This window comes from Oryza glaberrima, chromosome 1 (genome assembly GCF_000147395.1).
Source record: "Oryza glaberrima chromosome 1, OglaRS2, whole genome shotgun sequence".
In the NCBI taxonomy this organism is placed as follows: domain Eukaryota; kingdom Viridiplantae; phylum Streptophyta; class Magnoliopsida; order Poales; family Poaceae; genus Oryza; species Oryza glaberrima.
In genome coordinates, this window is record NC_068326.1 from 10,695,184 (window position 1) to 10,714,692 (window position 19,509).

The following is a 19,509-nucleotide window of genomic DNA, read 5'->3' on the forward strand; positions in this document are numbered from 1 at the left end:
ATTTTCTTTTAAATAAGTTTCAAATTAGATTTGATGAAATTTGTTCAAAATTTTTGCTGAAATTTAAACCCAAATAAGAAACAATTTTGGTTTTTCAAATTCCGAATAAAACTTCTTGTGTATTTCATTTTTTTAAAAAAAATGCTTGAAAATTTATATTTTGTTTTGGAAATCCGGTGTCAAATATGTCCCTTTTGATTTTTATCATAGATTAAGATTATTTTTATAACAGGACTTGTTTTTAAAGTAGGTACCATAAAGTACGGGTAATATAGTCATTTTGGGATAAATCTAATGGTCAATTCACAGTCAACTCACAACAAGGGTATAGAAGGATAAAAAAATCTGGAGCGTACTGAGGATGAAGTAAAATTCAGGGGCATATAAGAGATTGAGTGAAAACTCGTGAGTATGTAAGGAATTTTCTCCAATTGTTTCTACGCTTGAAAGTGTTTGCAAAGGAAAATGGAACAATCGAATCGACATGAAACAAAACCAAAATCACTACAGATCAATGACAGAGGGAGTGGGAGCGGGAGCGCATCGAGGGATGACAAAAACACTATGGGGTCGAAGAAGGGCTCGGATTTAACGGACGACAAAAACGTTACTAATGTGTAGGTAAAGATAACGAAAAAATTAGTTTGAAATGGACGAAGTAATTGTTTTCGGAAAAATATAAGCCTTTCAAAGCTAATAAAAACTTTGATAATAGAAGTTACTAGCATTAACGACAGTAGGCATGATCAGGATTCAGGATTCCTCTCTGATGCTTAGCACAGCCCCTGTCTATGCCCTCTCACCTGTTTCTTCACCTTCCCAATCTAACATGGAGTACTGCCTTAACCCAAACTCTCCCAATTCCCCTCTTCAAACAACTACGCCGCCTCCATGAGCTCCATCACGGTGCTTCGCTGGTGCTGGCGCCTTGTTCTCCGCTCTTCCCCTTGTCTTCCTCTCGCTCTATCCTTCACCACCGCCTCCGACAACCCTATGCTGCCTCTACAGGCGACTTCTCCATCTCCGGCATCCTTCTCGCCAGGCGGACGGACGGTTGGTTTGCTTATGGAAGGTGGATTTGTTGGTGAGTGAGTGACCATGCAGTGGAGGCATCCTCCGCGGGGGCTAAGGTGAGGCAGATTCGCCGGGGACATGGAGTCATGCGTCTGCGCGTGCGCGTGGCCAACTGCGCCTACCGTGGTGGCACTCTTCGCCACCGGTTATGAAGAGGGGGGGGGGGGGGGGGGGGGGTGGCTGAGGCGCCTCATGATGTCGATCCCATGGTGAGACATCAGACCGGAATACCATCTCTAGAGCAGCAGAAAATTGTTAGAAATCTGATGTCTTAGAGAGAACAAGTCTAGTGCTATGATAAACGTGGCAGAAGTAACACTTACGAATCAAATGTTGCATGCATTCTTAACATTCTTCATTATATGCTACACTAAACATGAACAGTCAGTCATGTTATCCATGTCTGCGAGTTCAGTTTGGCATTGCATATAACCTTTCTTTCAGATGCTAGATTAATCAGTTACAAGTAAACTAACTAACTTTACTTGGCCTTGTTTATGCAGAGGGAGGCCACCTGTTGCTTTCCAATTTTTCTGCTGGGTCACGCATGAATAGCCAAGACAATAATCTTAAAAATTTCTTTCAGACAAATGGGCATGTGGTTCTTCAAAGAGTGGAGAACAACTGTAGCCTAAGATATTTTACGGAAAATGAGATACGGCAAATCGCCATCTCTGCAGAAATGAGTGATGTTCTTTCACGTCTTCGGACCATCTCTGCAGCTCAGAGTATTAGAAGCAAACTCATCATGGCTACACAAACAAAAGGTTGCACCTCTTAGACCAATAAATTTGCACATTTATCACATGGAACATAGTGCAGTCAAACTTCTAAGATTTTAACCACTATTGTATGAAAAAAATGCCTTACAAAATACTACCTTTGCAGCCTTTGTAATTGTAATTCAACTACAAGTTTCTCACACATTGTATTGCTAATAGCTACAAAACCATGGTGTGGTATGAAAGCAACTTGAAATACAAATCTAATGGTACCATTTTAATATGACTAGGCATATATGTAACTTGACTAACGGTAAAAACTTACAAATTTTGAAGTGTCTACATGGCTTACAAAATTGAACAGATGGGTACCTCCATTATACATTTTGTTTTTAGTTTTTTTACTTGTACATTATTACTCCCTCTGGTTTCAAATTTACTCAAATTAAAATGGACAATGAATTCTGTCATAGAAAAACCAATCACATTTAGCGGTGATGTTCTTTAAGATGTATTATTCTCATATCAAATTTTCAGGTATAGCAATACCCATTTTAATCGAAATTATGATAGATGAATTTAAATGTGCACCTTGTTTGCAAAAATATAAATATTATTGTGCTAAGTACTTAAGTAGCACTCCCTCTAGCCACAAATACTTGGACGTTTTAGATACGATCCAGTCAAAATTTTAAAACTTTGATGTTTAAAAGTTTTATTTTAAAAACATTAAAATGACATGTGTAGATTTGTCTGGTTGTCCAGAAAGGTACTTCCATAATCTCATAAACTTGTATTTTACTACCTCCATTCCTAAAAAAATTCCTTTTTAGCTATGAACCTAGACTGTGTTGTCCATGTTTATAGCTAAAAAGGCACTCTTTAGAAAGGGAGGTAGCATAAAATTATTGTTAAGAGATGCACTTTAAAGACATTAAAAAAGGTCAATTTTCAAATGTCAAGTATCTTTTACTGGATGGAGTACAACTAACAAAATACGAATTTTGTAAGCAGCAATTAACTTAATCTATTGGATTTTATTCTTTTGGTTTCTCCAATACAGCTAGTGGTGACAACAAACCAAACCAACATGTAGCCCCTCCCCTTACCAAGAAGTTTGTCAAAACTCCACCAACTATTGTATCGATCATTCCCCTGAACATATTGGAGAAGATAACTAGCAACTTCAGTAATGATGCCCTAATAGGAGAGGGCCCAGACGCCAGAGTTTTCTTTGGAGAGCTTAGTGATGGGCAGAAATCTGCAATAAAGAAGCTTGATCCTAATGAAAAAATTGTAGTGCAGGTCATGGATGCATGTCTTGCCTTTCACCTTTTGAGTTGATGCTCTTTATTCATGAGTACTTGAAGCAAGGGAATGCCTTCTCAATTCCATGTGTCTTGCAGGTTTTGACCATTTCAAGAATGTTGAAGCATGACAACATTGTCCAAATTCTTGGATATTTTATTGAAGGGGAAAATCGTGTGCTTATGAGTATGCACCAAAGGGTTCCTTGCACGATATTCTTCATGGTAAGGAATAACAAAAGATTTTTACTTTGACATATTCCTATCTTGCTTGCTTACTGTATTATGATCAATAGCTGAAATAATATGATTTTTTTACTACATTACTTTATGTGTTGAATTGCTTGTTGCATTACTCAAGAGGGTGTCAGAGGAGCCCAGCCAGGAACACCTCTATCATGGGAGCAGCGAGTGAAGATGCTCTAAGTGCTGCAGAAGGGCTTGAGTTCCTCCACGAGAAGGCTGTGCCTCCTGTCATCCACACCAACATCAGGTCCAACAACATATTTATCTTTGGCAATGATGTTGCAAAAATAGGTGACCTCGGCGTCTCCAAGCAGCTTTATCCTGAAAGTGATAATGACTACTACAATACCCGACTATATCCTCTGCGCAGTTTTGGCTATGATGCAATTGCACCAGAGTATGCAGTGAAAGATTTCCATGCTTGAGTTTCTTACAGTACTAGTGCCTAAGCTTGGATATGATATGCATTATCCTACTGATATGTTCTTTCCTTCGTTGGTTCTTGTTAGGTGTAGGAGGACAGGACAGTACAGTGTAAAGAGCGATATCTACGCTTTGGGGCTGTACTGTTGGAGCTTTTAACTGGTCGCAAAGTAGTTGATTATTCACTTCCGCGTTTCCAGCAGAGCCTCATAACATGGGTACACATGCAACAAGTGCACTCGCTGATCTAATTTCTTTATAGGATGAAGAAGCTAAACTGTTGACAATGAGATGCAGGCTACACCAAGGCTTAGTGAAGACAAGGTGAAGCAATGCGTAGATCCAAAGCTTGGAGGAGCATTCCCACTCAAGGCTGTTGCCAAGGTAATAATATTCCTATTCGAAGCTTTGATGTTACTGTCTGTGTTTCGTAAACAATTTGAGATTTTGTGGTGTATAGTTTACATTTTGAATTGTGCTTTATTTTCTAAAGTAATGAATTGTGCATTTTAGTATTGCCGTTTTTTCTTACATTATAGATGCATAATAATTTTAAGGGAAGTTTCATGTGAGATCATGTTTTGTCTCCATGGAATCTGAACTTCGTCAGGAAAACTAATCTGTAGGGTCAAACAATCTGTTTCTGTTCTCCACTTTAAAAAAAATAACATGTGGTTTCTTTTGCACATATACCTCGAGGTTGGCTCCCATGCAAAGTTAGAGATGAGGATAGGAAGAACAACAAAGTAGGGGGCCAGGGCCTTGTGAATCTCTACATATAAAACCCTCACTGGTCACACGCATAGTGGAAAAAACCGGACCGGGGACTGACCCGGTGAGCTCGTCGGTTCACCGGTCGGACCGCCGGTTCATGGCTAATTATTTTTAAGTCATAATTGACTTTAAACTGCTAAATAGAATATGTATTGCATTCTAACCAACAAATTTCTATACTTCACTTCAGAAAAAAAATAACATAGTTATATACTTCTTTTGGAACTTTCAAGATTTTGAGTGTCATACATTTTTAAATAATTATGTATTAGATACATGAAAATCAATTGTCTAAAAAAACTTTATTTATTTAATTTTGTAATTTTATTGGATTCTATAAACAAACCACAATAAATCTTTTAAGGACCATGACATTATCCCAATTCCCAAACAAGTTACCGTGACCAGAGGTAGATTACCAACCGTCCTTTTTTTAAAAAAACAATTTGTTTAATTATACTCAAGAAAATTAAAGTTCAAGTACAATGCACTTATGGAGCATGTACTTTTGAATCTATTAATAAAGTACCATAAGCAAGTCATATTGTATACTAGGAAATACTACCATGCAAGGGCCATTAGAGACCAGACCTGTCTGGTCAATCATCTCTGCCAAGTGCCAACGTGTCTATTGATAGTAGGCGGTCCATTAAGGTTATTCAATCGTGCAAAAACATTTAAGAGAGATGGTTTTCTATAATACCTTGTTTTGGAGAGTTCAGAGAGTTTTTTAGACAAACAAGATATTTGAGGGGTAAAAATGGACTTATCCTTCTTTTTTAAAACTATTTGATCTGCATTTGTTCGCCCTCATTTGTTCTCACATCTCGAATATCAATCAAATCAAATAGTTATAAAAGATCTGAAGAAAATGCTGATGTTGGTACAGTAGTCACTATCATAAAAAAAAATAAATTCCAAACTCAACCTATAGATCGGGAGAGAGAGAACAAACTAAACTCTATACTAGGTAGTGTGAGCACTATTTATAGTCAGATTTTTGTTCTACTTTTCAATTTGTACAAATCGGAGTATATTAAGGGGGCGCAAGCGGCGAGCGAGATTGCTATTGGGCGATCAGTCGCGCGCCTCCCTCCCCGCGCGACTGGACACGTGTCGCGCGCGGAGAGGGGGCGGCGACGCGCCGTGAGGGAGCGAGCTTTTCGTTTTTTTTCCCTTTTTTCGTTTCTGTTCGGTTTTTTTCCTTCGGTTTTTTGTTTGGTTTTTTCTCCGGTTTTTTCCTGTTCGGTTTGTTTTTTTCCGGTTTATCTTCTTTCGTTTTTTTCCTTTTTTTAAAGATGTATAAATACAAAGTTTGTATTCGTATATATACCAAGTTTGTATTCGTATATACACCAAGTTTGTATTCGTACGAATAGAACTTTCTATACGCGCATACAAACTTTCTATATGTGCATACAAACTTTCTATATATGTATACAAACTTTCTATGGACGTATACAAACTTTCTATACATATATACAAACTTTCTATACGCGTATACAAAGTTTGTATACACATATACAAAATTTATATACGCTTATATAAACTTTGTGTATGTGTGTATATATTTTTTATGCATTAAAATATATTCGTATATATATATATATATATGTAAACCCAACCCCCGATTTTGGAAATCGGAAATCTTCTGTGTTTATCCGTACCAATCCCTGGATCAGTAGTTGGTACACACATACATAGTTGGATCACAACATATCACGAATGAATTCAGGCTAAAAGAGTTAAATACTTACATTAGGGCCAGATAGGCCAACAACTATCAGAGAACAACAGCGAAAGACAAAATAATATAAGGCCCGGTTAACATGCCACAGGCAGTCGACTAGGGAACGAGACCTAGAACAAGACCGCACTCCGATCATCTTGTTGGATACGCAAGCGTACCGACAAGGGCTTCTCTTCAACACTCTCCTAAAAGATATATAAATAGCAAGGGTGAGTACCAACCGTACTCAGCAAGCCACCACAACAACAATGCATATGATAGAGGGTATTCAAGGAATGGCTTCAGGTTCTTTTACATAAAGCTGCATTTTGCAAATATTTTCACAAGCCTAAGACCTATCATAGACAGATCAAATTTTAGTTCCAGTGTTCACATTAAACAACGACGGTTCTGTCCACCATCCATTGTGATCCCAAGGATAGCTTCCCGCCATTAAGTCGTCATGGTTTTCTGAGGACGTCCACCTTCCCTCCTCTAAGGAAGTGGCTCCATCAGCATAAAAATCACCATGCAATATCCCATCCCACACAAGTTAAGAATTTAGAGTCTAGCCAAGTGTAATACATGTCCCGGTGCTCATTAACCGTGAGCACGGCTATTCGAATAGATTTGGTTTACTCACACTGCAGTGGATGTACACTTTACCCGCACTCCGCGACTGCCCAACACATGAGCCTCGTCCCAACACATGAGACGCGTCACGGCAAAGCTTTTCGATAACCTTGCATTGGCAGTACCCGCTCCATGAACTTAAATCCTCATGCACTCTAGGCGTCCATGTTTCTAGCAGTGAGAGGAGTTCTGGCGCTCCCGGGAAAGAGAAGTCTCACACATATTAAATTATGGTTCAAGTTAAGTTCTCTCTCACACACACTCATGGCAGTCCTACCAATGGCGACACCGATGTAGGGCACGCCTCTCGGCCCTACCTCAACGGCTGTCCCATCGTAGCGCACCTGCCCCACTTAGGGGTGAATCATCTATGCAGGGATACTGCCTCCGCTCGGCTATCTAATCTGCTAGGTCTATACCCATTCGAGAAGTACGGTTGTACGGGGGTCGTTTCATGCTTAACTTCATGGCTCGGTCCTTAATTGACCGGGGACGGTACTAGCCTTTCCCAGATACCACCCAAATCCTCCGTCCGCCCAGTCGAAAACAATTGTTTAATTTTATTTCTCCTCTCACAAATCATGTCATCAACATCATGGCAATGTGGTGCTCATGTCTCCACATGCCGCATCTCAATTACTTTCCCAAAGGTAATTGCCCAAGCATATAGCATTTGATAAATATGAGTATGCATGATTCTAGAATGGCATTTCTAAGCAATTGTCATAATTGACTAGGGACTCATACGTAATCATGGTTACAAGGATTTTAAGGGTAAACAATAATCAAGGCATGGCATAATTACAAGTAGGATGTTCGTCATTGCATGCAATTTTATTTATAAACAAAATGATTTCGCAATTGGGATCAATATGTTCAAGGAATAGTGATGACTTGCCTTGCTCAGGATAGTCCTTATTCTTGATATAATTCTTGATCAACCTTCACCTCCTGGAAGTTGCTGACGTTGCCTCACGACTAACTGATACATAAATTCTATAATACGCAAGAAAAACCAACATTCAAACAACAACCAAATATGCACAACAAAATATACTATTCATGTCTGCTAATGGATTCCAATCACGCTAGGGGCTAAGGTTTCTTAATCTTTCTATTGTCAACGTGGCCTATTTAGGAGTTAACCAACATAGCATTTATGGGATACATATATATTTGGCTAATCGGTGGTTTAGTCTATCAAATAGCTATGGAAGGATTATGGCTAAGCATGCATCTATCTAAATAGGACGGTTATATACTAGAGGTTCTGTTGTTAGATGGATTTAGGGTCAATCAAATAATTACAGTGAATCATTTGTATTATTTATTTTATTGATGGAAGCTTTACTTTAATTATGACATATTTTACTTGTCACAATAAATTATAAAAGGTTAATAATTATCCATGCTTTGTATGTTAGAGTTGTTTAGATTAATCATATTATGGTTACAGATTATCCCATCACATAATTTTACAATGAATAATCCTAATTTACAGTTGAACTATAATTAATATTATATGAGGTCAAGGTTTATAACTAGTATTTATCTAATATACATGTATATTTGTCATACACTCCCTCTTAATTTAATATATGCAACACGTAAATTAATACTATACCGTACCACTATAATATGCGTAAGCATCAATATCTTATTATTGCATCATATATTTGAGTAGTTGCTTTTTACTGTAAGCTATACAATACATGTTGATTTTAAGATGGCTCTGTTTGGTTAACTAATGGATATCAACCGACTATATATATATATATATATTCTACTTCACATGACATTGTATCGACTAATTTTTAGGTGGTCCAAATACAACTAGCTCTGTGATTACTCCCCTAAACAAGTTAAAGATTCATCTATGTGTGTTTATATTTTGTAACAGGCTAAACTTTATGTAAATAATTTATAAGTCATGGATTTAGTTATATTTGGACATAGACTAGTAAATGGCACTAATATTTTCCTATACATCCATTAATTTGAAGGATTGATTATAACTAATTTATTTAGTTGCTACAGTGACAAGACATGTTAAAGATAATTATGCTACTGTACAATATCCATTTTTATTTATTGGCACACTATTTAGGTTAACTATTATCTAATCATTTGATATTAATTTATAATTATAAATATATTTTATTGAATAGTGAATTATATATCATTGGAAAGCTTATGAATTTAGATGAATTTAGGTTCAAGTTTCACTCAAATCCGAGTTAAAATGAATAAGTTATGCTAGTGTAAAGATTCAAATTTGAATAAATCCGAGAAATTGCGAAAAGCTACTTCATAGACGATTTATTTTTAATCCAAGACATATCCACAGCCTTGTACCAACTGACAAGTGGGACCCCGGGTTTATTTCTTTTTCCTACCGAATTATTTTCTAAAGGAAAATAGGAAGAGCTAATGACAAGTGGGGCCCACATGTCATAGACTCGAGACCATAAAACTTCTATAATAAGATTTTTAACCACCCGGACCCACATGTAATAGACACAACTAATAAATATTAAGAAGGGGATTACTATTCACCAATTACGTGGGGCCCACTCTAATCTCTCCTCTCCTTCCTCTCTCTTTCTTCTTTTCTCTCTTCCTCTCCCTCCCGGCTTCTTCTCCCTCCTCTCTCTCTTGGCTCTCTGGCGACGGCGACCGAGCAAGGGGAGGAGGCGGCGGCTTACCGACGGCGGCGGCGGCGACTGCGGCGCAAGGTGGCGACGCACGGCGCGGCACTCGGCGTGGCGCGGCGGCTTCGAGGCGACAGCGCGGCGGCACGTAGGCGGCGGCGCGGTGGAGAGAAAGGGGGAAAGAAAGGAGGGGAAGGAGGGGGGTGATGTGGGATGGAAGGGCGACTGGGGAAGGGATTTATAGGGCGCGGGGGAGGGGCGGCCGGCTCCATGGCGATGCGAAGGCGCGCGGCGCGTGGGGCGCGAGGCGTGACGGCGACGGGGGCGTGGCTCGGGGCGGCGCGGGGCTCGGCGCGCGGTGATGGCGACGGGCGACGCGACGGTGACGGGCGACGCGACGGCGACGGCGGAGCGTCGACGGGACGGCGACGCGGCGACGGGACGGCGTGGCGCGGCGTGGGGCTTGGCGCGCGGCGATGGCGGCACGACGGCGACGGGCGACGCGATGGCGACGGGGCGTGACGCGCGGAGGGGTGGGGCTCGAGGCGATGCGACTGGAGACGGCGACGGCGCGCGGCACGACGGGACGCGAGGGGGCACGGCAGCAGCGCGCGCAGCAGCAGCGAAGTGACGGCGCGCGGTGGCTCGGGGCGCGAGGCGCGCGCGGCAGGGGAGATGGGACGGGCGCGCGGCGGGGCAGGGGCGCGGGGCGCGAGGCAACGACGTGACGGTGACGACAATGGCGCGCGGGCTCAAGGCGGCGACGGCGACGGCTCGACGGTGACGGCGATGGCGCGCGGCGCGGGGCGCGAGCTGGCACGCAGCAGCGGCGCGGGCGACGACGATGGCGACACGAGCGGCAGTGGGCAGGAGGAGGAGGAGGGCTAGGACGGCTAGGAACCAAATCGAACACCTAGGGGGCTAATGAACAGTGCTAGCCGGCTATTTAACCCTATTTTAGCCTATTTCCTATATAAATTTTGTTGTATAAATCCTAATTTTTGCACAAATGAAGTTTACTCAATATTTGTGTTATTCTAACCAATGGATTCACCCTAGATTAATATTACCCATATTTATTTATTTATCGCACAAATGAATTTTTTTAGATTAATTTGAGTTATTGGCCCTAAGGTGAACTTATATATTTTTGAAGACTTTGGGGTACTATTAAATTTAATATGACAAGTAATTTAATATAACGACTTGTCATGATTAATACATTAGCGGATTGGTCAAGTTTAGTTGTACAGCAATATATTTTACACGGATAGGTTCAATCTATTTATTCTATAAATAGTAAATTGAGACTCGGCACAATATTAATCTAATTGTTTAATTAAAACCTCACATAATTAAAAGCTTAATTTAATTATATGACCATTATTATTTCATGTGAATTGGTTTACCTTTATATAGACCATTATAATTTAGTAATATCCCATTAATTACTCCTAGTGAAACTATGTTATAGATAGAGTTCCATTATAAATGGTCATCATTTCATTTCATGTGTATTTAGATGTCATGGCACGCAACACATGGTTCACGTATTTAGTATTTAATCCATAATTTAAATTAGTAATTAACCTTCTGTTTTTTTCTGGCTTTGTTTTCTTGTGCGTAATTATTTGTAGGGTTAACAATATTATATTCTCGTAAATTTATCTATTACTTAAATTTTAGATCCTTACTTTACTTTCTTTGTGATCATTTACGGTTTGGCAAGCAATAGCAATCATAACAACCAGCATGATGCAAAAGTTTTAAAAAGTTCGAAATTTTCGTGATTTTTATTGTCTTGAATTTTCAGGATGTTACAATATACACGTGTATATATATATATAGTATATAATATATACGTATATACATAAGATGTATATAGTACCCATGAGAGAGACTGGGGGGGGTGAGGCGCGCGGCTGATCGCGTATCAGCACCCCCCAGCGGCGAGTGCTCGCGCGTGCCACGTCGGATTTTCTCTACAGTATGTATAGTGCGAGCGGTGGAAATTTGCGAAAAAGCCCTCCGGTTTGTTCGTAATCCCAAATAGGTCCCTGCCGAACAGTGCCCCTGAGATGATATTCTACGTAAGGGCCCTTCTAAAATCTGGATATTACATGCGGAGGAGGGGAAACACGCGAAATAGGACTGCGCTGTAAAAATCGAAGGTCGAGGGGCTTTTTCGTAAAGTTCCGCGCACTAACCCGCGCCCCAACCCTAGCCGCCTCCGCCCCGCCTCTCCTCGACTCCTCCCTCTCGTCCTGCGCCGTCCCTCTCCCTCTCACGCCGCCGCCCGCCTCTCCTCCTCCCTCTCGTCCCCCCGCCGCCTCTCCCTCGCGCCGCCGCCGTCGCGTCCTCGTCGCCTCCGCCTCCGCCCACAAACCACATTTTTTCTTGGGGGTTCTGCGGTTCTTGGGCGAGGAGAGGAGATGAAGGAGATGGTGGTTGGGTCGGTGGCTTCGGCGCCGGTGGGGAGGTGGGGGGCGGCGTCGCCCAGGCGCTCCTGGAGAGGATGAAGGATTACGGGCAGGAGGGCGTTCACGCTTTGGGACAACCTCTCGCCTGAGGACCTGGAACTGCTCGTCAGGGATATCGAGGTGAGTAAGCCCAATGCGCTGCAGGTTGGGAGAATTTTGCGTCAAATGTTGCTTCTTGCGTTGGGAACTTTTTTCCAATCGGGAGCTTCTGTCCGTTTCTATTTGCCAGGGACGAACTCTGTATAAAAGTTTGATATTTTTGCCGGAATTCTGCCTGAAAGCTCTGGTCCTGAATGTGGTTTTGGTCTAAGTATGAATTCTGCAGGAGTAGCAGTTGATTTATCAATTGAAAGTTTTACTACGGTTCGTGGGAAGAGGAGTTTGGATTCCAGTGATAATTTACTTCACACTTTCACAGTTTTGTTGTCACTATCAACAATTATTTATCTGCTCTCCATGGGTCTTAATCTTCATTGTTTACACTGCAAAATAGCACAAGAGAAACCCGCAGCATGTTTTTGTTGTCATTTGAGCTATCCATTTCAACAGTGACTAATGGACCTACATATAATGCATTTTTTCAGAGCCTAGATCTTTCAAGGATTGATCGGATCATCCAGCGCTCCCTTGGATCACCTCATGCAAAAAAAAAAAAAAAAAAATTGTCTTTCCAATGTAGGACATTAGAGTTATTTATAATTTTGTCATCACACTTGCCTTAGGTTTTTTGGATAATGAAAGCTTTACAGAACTCAGTCAATTACATCAAGATGATAAAACCGTACTGTGAAACTTTCTTAGTACTTGCCTTAATCTTATGGTGTGATTAATGTTCTTTCCAAGTGCAGGCTTCCTTTGCCCATCGTCAAGCTGGTGTCGGAGTCCAGCGTGTTGAAGGTAGAGGAGAGGTCGGTGGTGGAACAAGGGGCTGAAGGCCATTTCGGAGGGGAAGCTAGCCGTTATCCTTTTAGCCGGTGGTGAGATGCTCTAATAGAAAGATTACCTGAATTTGCTATTTCTGTACTGTGTGCATTGGGAAGCAGCCTCCTTATGGTTTGATTCCTCTTCATGTGTGCGCAGGAGACTTGGCCTGGCAGCTCTGATCCTAAAGGGTGTTTCGGTAGGTTGATTCCACTGCAATCTTATTAATAATTGACTTTATATGAACAAATGTATGGATATTTTTTCAGTTGAAAAAAGTGAGGTGCTCTGAATTGTTTTTGTTTTACACAATGTTTTTTTGGTTCAGAAACCCTTTCAATATTCTAATGTGATGAACAAGGTTATGTCCTTTGAGCTCACTGAATCTGAAATTTTCACCTTTTATCTTATTTCACAGTTCAACATCTGGTGGGATAATCGATAGAGCTATATATGCAGAGGATAGGACATGGTGACTTTATGAAATTGGTAATTGCCATTTGATGTACTACAATAAAAAGTTACTTTAACTTGGCGGAGTACAGTATTAACAATCTGCTTTTTAGTCTGTAACAGTGAAATATCTTGGAATATATGTTGATTACTTAAGATCTTGTTGAAGGATATCTGGAATTGGCTGCAGAGACAATCATTTTTGTGGCAGTCATGCCCGGGTAGGGTGTAGAGTACTGCATTACAGTGGATGTTGATCTACATGTAAGTTTAGGTGTTTGAACTACTGCCCTCTAATTTAGCATCATCTTGAGTCTTTTTTCTCCATGCTTAAATTTAATTTGTTCATAGTTCAGACATTTCATCTTTATTAAATTAAATTTATGCTAAGTATTTGGCATACAAACTGTACACTCTAAGTTGACAAATCTCATATATGCTATTATCTCCAAAGATGTTGCTTCCAAAGCTAAAAACTCAAAATCTTTAGATTTTAAAATTCTATCTCAAATCTAGCGACACTATAATAATAAGATTGAAAAATATTGTAGCAACTCTTGGAAACATGGTAAGCATCAGTCGAATCCTCGAGCTTACATTGGCTGCATGAAATTTAGTTTAGTATTAGCTTAGAAGTAAGTTCCCTTGTTGTTGTCATGTCATACCTGATATTTTAAATTGTTGACCAAATGCTAGATTATTTTTCATTCTCAGGGTGCAAGATATCTTGAGGTAGAGTATTGGAAATTTGGAGAATGAGGGATCAAGTACTTTTGGCATGCAACCGTTCAGTTTTATCCAATCTTCAAGGACCTAGCTTGTTACATGTCAATCAACCAGTAAGGGTTTCTTCAGACATGTTTTTTATTTATCTACACCATAAATTTGCTTTTATCAAACACTTGCCCATCATTGACCATGAACAATGTTGCCATTTCAGCCGTTTTCTCTGGAAATATCTTAATGAGGATGTATCATTAGGAGCCTGGTTCATTGGCCTAGATAGATGTCTTAACACATTGATGATCCTAGGTACTCAACCAGGTATAGATATATTCTTCCCATCTTTTCAACTCATTTCTTTTCTCGTACAGATCCATGTTTGGTTTTCACATATCAGTCAACTTTGAGCTGTATGGAATATATAGTGGGACTGCACTCAACTTAGTTGATTTGTGATTGTTTGGTGAAACAATGTAGTTTTTCAAATAATTATACTTAACTTATCACCTATGTATAGCTTACTGCAAAGCATAACTCATGTATTTCAGTATTGCATTTCTCCTTGCTTTTCACCAAATAATATATAGTACTTGAACTCTATAGTTTCCCGTCCTGAATTTGACAAGAATAAGCTAAAATTACGGGTAAAGTTTGCTTTGGAGTGTAAATTTGCTATTCTGCCATAGATTTATAGTTACAGCTGGGAGCTATTTCTAGATAGTCAACTCTCCTGAAAATCGATTCATATTCCAAAGGCAAGGCATCAGGTATACCTAACCTCTGTTTCTATCTAAATTGATTTGCTTTCTTCCCAGGATATAATCAAATACAAACAATTACAAATAACAAAATACGGAGTAACACAAAGGCAGTTACTAAAGACTCCCTATAGTGTTGTCACTCGCATTTTAGCATAGCGATCTCCCACGGACAAAGTTGTGTTGAAACACGGTCTACATCTATCATATAGTGCTGCAGCATATGACCTCATAAAATTTTCAGCCCTACCACCCACCAACAACAGAAGATATTCACTAAGTCGCTTCAGTGCTACACGTTCTAGCAATGCCTACGAACATCTATAGACATTGTTATTCATTTACATCATCTGCATCTTCCCATCCAATGAAAACTTACATACAAATATATTCGTGCAGGTAACCGCGGGCGTACATTCAGGGAGCTGTGCTTTTGCGAAAAAAAAATGTCCAGCGCACAACTGATCTAAAAAAGTACATCGAAGCTATTAAGCAGTTCCTACACCATTCAAGCAGCTTCTATGCTGTAACCATCAACAGCACATTCATCAAGCAAGATAGAGTTGTAAGCTCTTGCAACAATTATTTATTTTTCCCACCCCTATCATTCATGATAATATTGCTTTTCTACCACTAATAAAGAACTAACATACCGTGCAATTACAGTACTTTACAAAGGAATTTTCACAGAACTACATAAAACCGCTAATGGAAGGTAAAAAACCGTCGACACTGAAGTACAAGTAGCAGGAGGTATTTCAACCAGCATGATCCTCCACGTTTCAACAGATGACCGTTGCAACTTGAAGGGTGGAGAAAGTTCGCAGCACAGATGACATAGCTCTCGGATCAGTTTGCATCTTCCATTTCTACAGGACAACCTGCCTGGAGGTTACTATTGATGTCCTGTGAAGACCATATGGGCATTCATAGCTATCTTATGATCATGCTTCTGCTGCCAGTAAACAAGCTGATCACTATCAGGATCGGCCGCTTCCCTCCCCTGGAACTGTTACCATGCTTATTAGTTCTACACCTTAGGTGCTTACTATCCATAGTGCACTAGCTTGGACATTTTAAGAAACGTCTGTGTATATCCATGTTGCTGCTAAAGACTACTAGATATCGGTATGCCTATAACTGTTTGGCACTGCAGTTTACTTCTATTTCACTTCCTGCTTCCTTGCTCTCTTTTTTAACACCAAAGAATACTTACATTTATATCTCATCATCTGGCGTCTTTGCTAATTACCCATTTCTTGCCCACCGTAATTCCGCTCAGGCGGCGCGCCAACGGCACGCCCCAGGTTCTAGTTGATTTTAAACTTATGTTTATGGAGTGATATAACATAATGAATTACGTTAGCAATTTTTTTTTAAAAAAATCATTACTAATTAATTGGTATGCAAGTAATGGGGGTATATCATGTTAAGGGATGACATGACTTTCCCTAAGTGCTACTCTATACAAATGTAGAGTGTGTTTCCTTCCCAAGTTATATACACATTAACGTTTTTGGGGGCACTACTAGAAAAATCAATGAGTAAAATACACCAACGGTCCTTAAACTTGTCAGGAGGTTTCACTTAGATCCACGAACTTGTAAAGTGCACATCGATATATCATTCCGGTCCAAAGCCGCATTTGACTGTGGTCTTGCCTACGTGGCACGCCACGTGGATAATGACATGGAATTTTTTTTTATTTTTTTCTCCCTTCTTCCTTCTTTTTTTCTCTTTCTTTCTTCTTTTTTCTTGGTGGTGAGAGGCGACACGAGGGGAGGGGTTGTCGCAGTGGTGAAAAAAGAAGGAAGAAGGGAGAAAAAAATAAAAAAATTCATGTCATCATTCACGTGGCGTGCCACGTAGGCAAGACCACAATTAAACGCGGCTTTGGACTGGGATGATACAATAAACCAAGTTTAGAGACCTCGATGTGCGCTTTGCAAGTTCGTGGACTTAAGTGAAACCTCCCGACAAGTTTAAGGATCGCTGGTGCATTTTACTCAAAATCATTTTTCTAGACGGTCAAAAACAGTTTTCACGGGCAGAGGAAAGGATCGCCTGGAGACATCTCCTCTTTACAGGCGGTGATTTACCCGCCTGCAAAAACACATTCAGCGAATAACAAAAGCCGCACACGGGCGCCGCCGCCGGCCTCCCCCTCCAGCCGACAGCTCTCCTCCTTCCATCCCCGCCCTCACACAGGCGCCGTCCTCGTCGCATCGGTATCATCGTCGTCGTCGCACGTCTCCTCCCCCTACCCATAGGCGGCACCGTCGTTGTCGTCGTGGCGTGTCACCACGAGAGGAAGGAGCCTAGTCGGGAGAGGGCAAGCGAGCCAGTGGCGAAGGCGGAGGCAGTGAGGAGGGGGACCGTTGCGGCTGGCGGCGGAGGCGGCAAGAAGCTGAGCCGGTGGTGGATTTGCTGGTGGTGGTGAACAAATGAGAGAGAGAGAGAGGAGTAGGAGGAAAATGAGTGGTGGGGAGAGGATAAGAATGGTGCAGGAGAGGATAAGAATGAAACTTAGATATATTTTTGGTGGCGTGGTTTTTGCAGGAGAATCGTACATAAGGTTCCGCATGCAAAAATCATATTTTTCCAGGCGGACCGCTTAAGAGGTCTGCCTGTGAAAATAAAGGTATTTTTGCAGGCGGACCTATTAAGTGGTCCGCCTAGAAAAAATGATTTTCGCAGGCGGACGGTGAGCTCCACCCCGGTTTACATTTTCCTATATGGCCATTTAGCTCCGAGGGTCATATCCGCCTGGAAAAAAAAAATCTCCCATCGTATGTGAAAATACTTTTTTCTAGTAGTAGGTGTGTTATTGCTTGGCCCTGTTTAGTTCGCGAAAAGAAAATTTTTGAATATCATATCGGACGTTTGACCGGATGTTGGAAGGTGTTTTTGGACACGAATGAAAAAACTAAGTTCATAACTCGGCTGAAAACCGCAAGACAAATTTATTGAGCCTAATTAATCCGGTATTAGCACATGTAGGTTATTATAGCACTTATAGCTAATCATAGACTAATTAGGCTCGAAAGGTTCGTCTCGCAATTTTTATGCAAACTGTGCAATTAGTTTTTCTTTTTAATGCTACATGCATATATCGAAAGATTCAATGTGATGTTTTTTGAGAAAAAAATTAGGAACTAAACATGGCCGTTCGGTTTGGCAAACAGATGACTGCTGTGGCTGCGCTGTGCATACAGTTCGAGGCGGAATTTCGGCCCTCCTCGTCGTCAGGGCTCTGAGCATGTTAGAGAGCAGCACGTCAAGCAAGCAACCGAGCATCGGTGAAGCAGCTGGAGCGTGAAGCTCGCCGTTCAGTTGGATATAGGGTGATTTTGTTGCATGATATTGTGCGTTCAAAGGAAGAAGGTTTCATGTGGGTAACTATTTGATTGTTCCATATTCACCTAACTAAACGTGAACTTCACTATATAGTTTGTTTCAGATTGTACATATGATTTAATTATTACGAATTCGTGATGATCGGTCTCATTTTTGGAACAAAAGAGTGACCATCGCCGTGTTCTAAAATATTTCTTCAAACTTCTAACTTTTCCATCACATCAAAACTTTTCTGCACACATAAACTTTCAACTTTTCCGTCACATCATTCTAATTTCAGCCAAACTTTCAATTTTAACGTGAACTAAACACAACCCATACATGAAAAACAAAAATCAGTACTGTACATAATTCCTGACAGCGGACTGCCAGACTTACACCCAGCACACCATTATCATCTTCGCTAGCCTACTGCAGTCGGCTTCGGTTGATGCCTTAAGGCTATGTTTAGTTCACGCTAAAATTGGAAGTTTGGTTGAAATTGGAACAATGTAACGGAAAAGTTTGAAGTTTATGTGTGTAGGAAAGTTTGGATGCGATGAAAAAGTTAGAAGTTTGAAGAAAAATTTTGGATCTAAACACGGTATAAGGCTGTGTTTGATACTTGGGTTAGGAACCCAACTCTACCGCACGGAAAACGGAGCGGTCTATTAGCGCGTGATTAATTAAGTATTAGCTTTTTAAAAAAAATATTAATTTGATTTTTTAAAGCAACTTTTTGTAAAAAGAAAACATACCGTTGAGCAGTTTGAAAAGCGTACGCGTGAAAAATGAGAGAGAGGAGTTGGGAACCTTGTGGAAAGAACGCAGTCTAATCTGGATACGGGCCAGCAAATCCTTCATCACTGGCTGCTGGATCGGCCGGATCAAATTGTAAGCAGTACTCGACTGTAACTGCGCTGGCCGCCTGGCCTCTTCAAGATCACCGCTACTATATGCAAAAAGTGACACTCGAAGAGTATCCAACGTCAACGTACGTATAAGTTCCGCGCATATATAGCGGAGCAGAAATGGTAGCAAGGCTAGCTGATAGACGGGTCGCCTGGATATTTTCTCCGTCGATTGGTACAGTACACAGGTGTGATACGTCCGCAGCTGTGCACACACATCCTCTGCCGCGCTCGCAGTAGAACAAGGGGACGACGATCGACGGTCTCGCTATTTCGGCGAACTTTCCTGCTCCTCCGATACGCCGAGGGAGTACACGCTAGCGACACTACCGGTGAAACATTCTGTCAGGTTGGCCAAAAACCATAAT

The 19,509-nt window shown here is 40.9% G+C and overlaps 1 pseudogene; it reads left to right on the top strand.

Annotated features, from left to right (window-relative positions):
* Positions 1–3,292: 3,292 nt before the first annotated feature.
* LOC127769424 (probable receptor-like protein kinase At2g47060) lies at positions 3,293–15,780 on the top strand (annotated as a pseudogene).
* Positions 15,781–19,509: the final 3,729 nt, after the last annotated feature.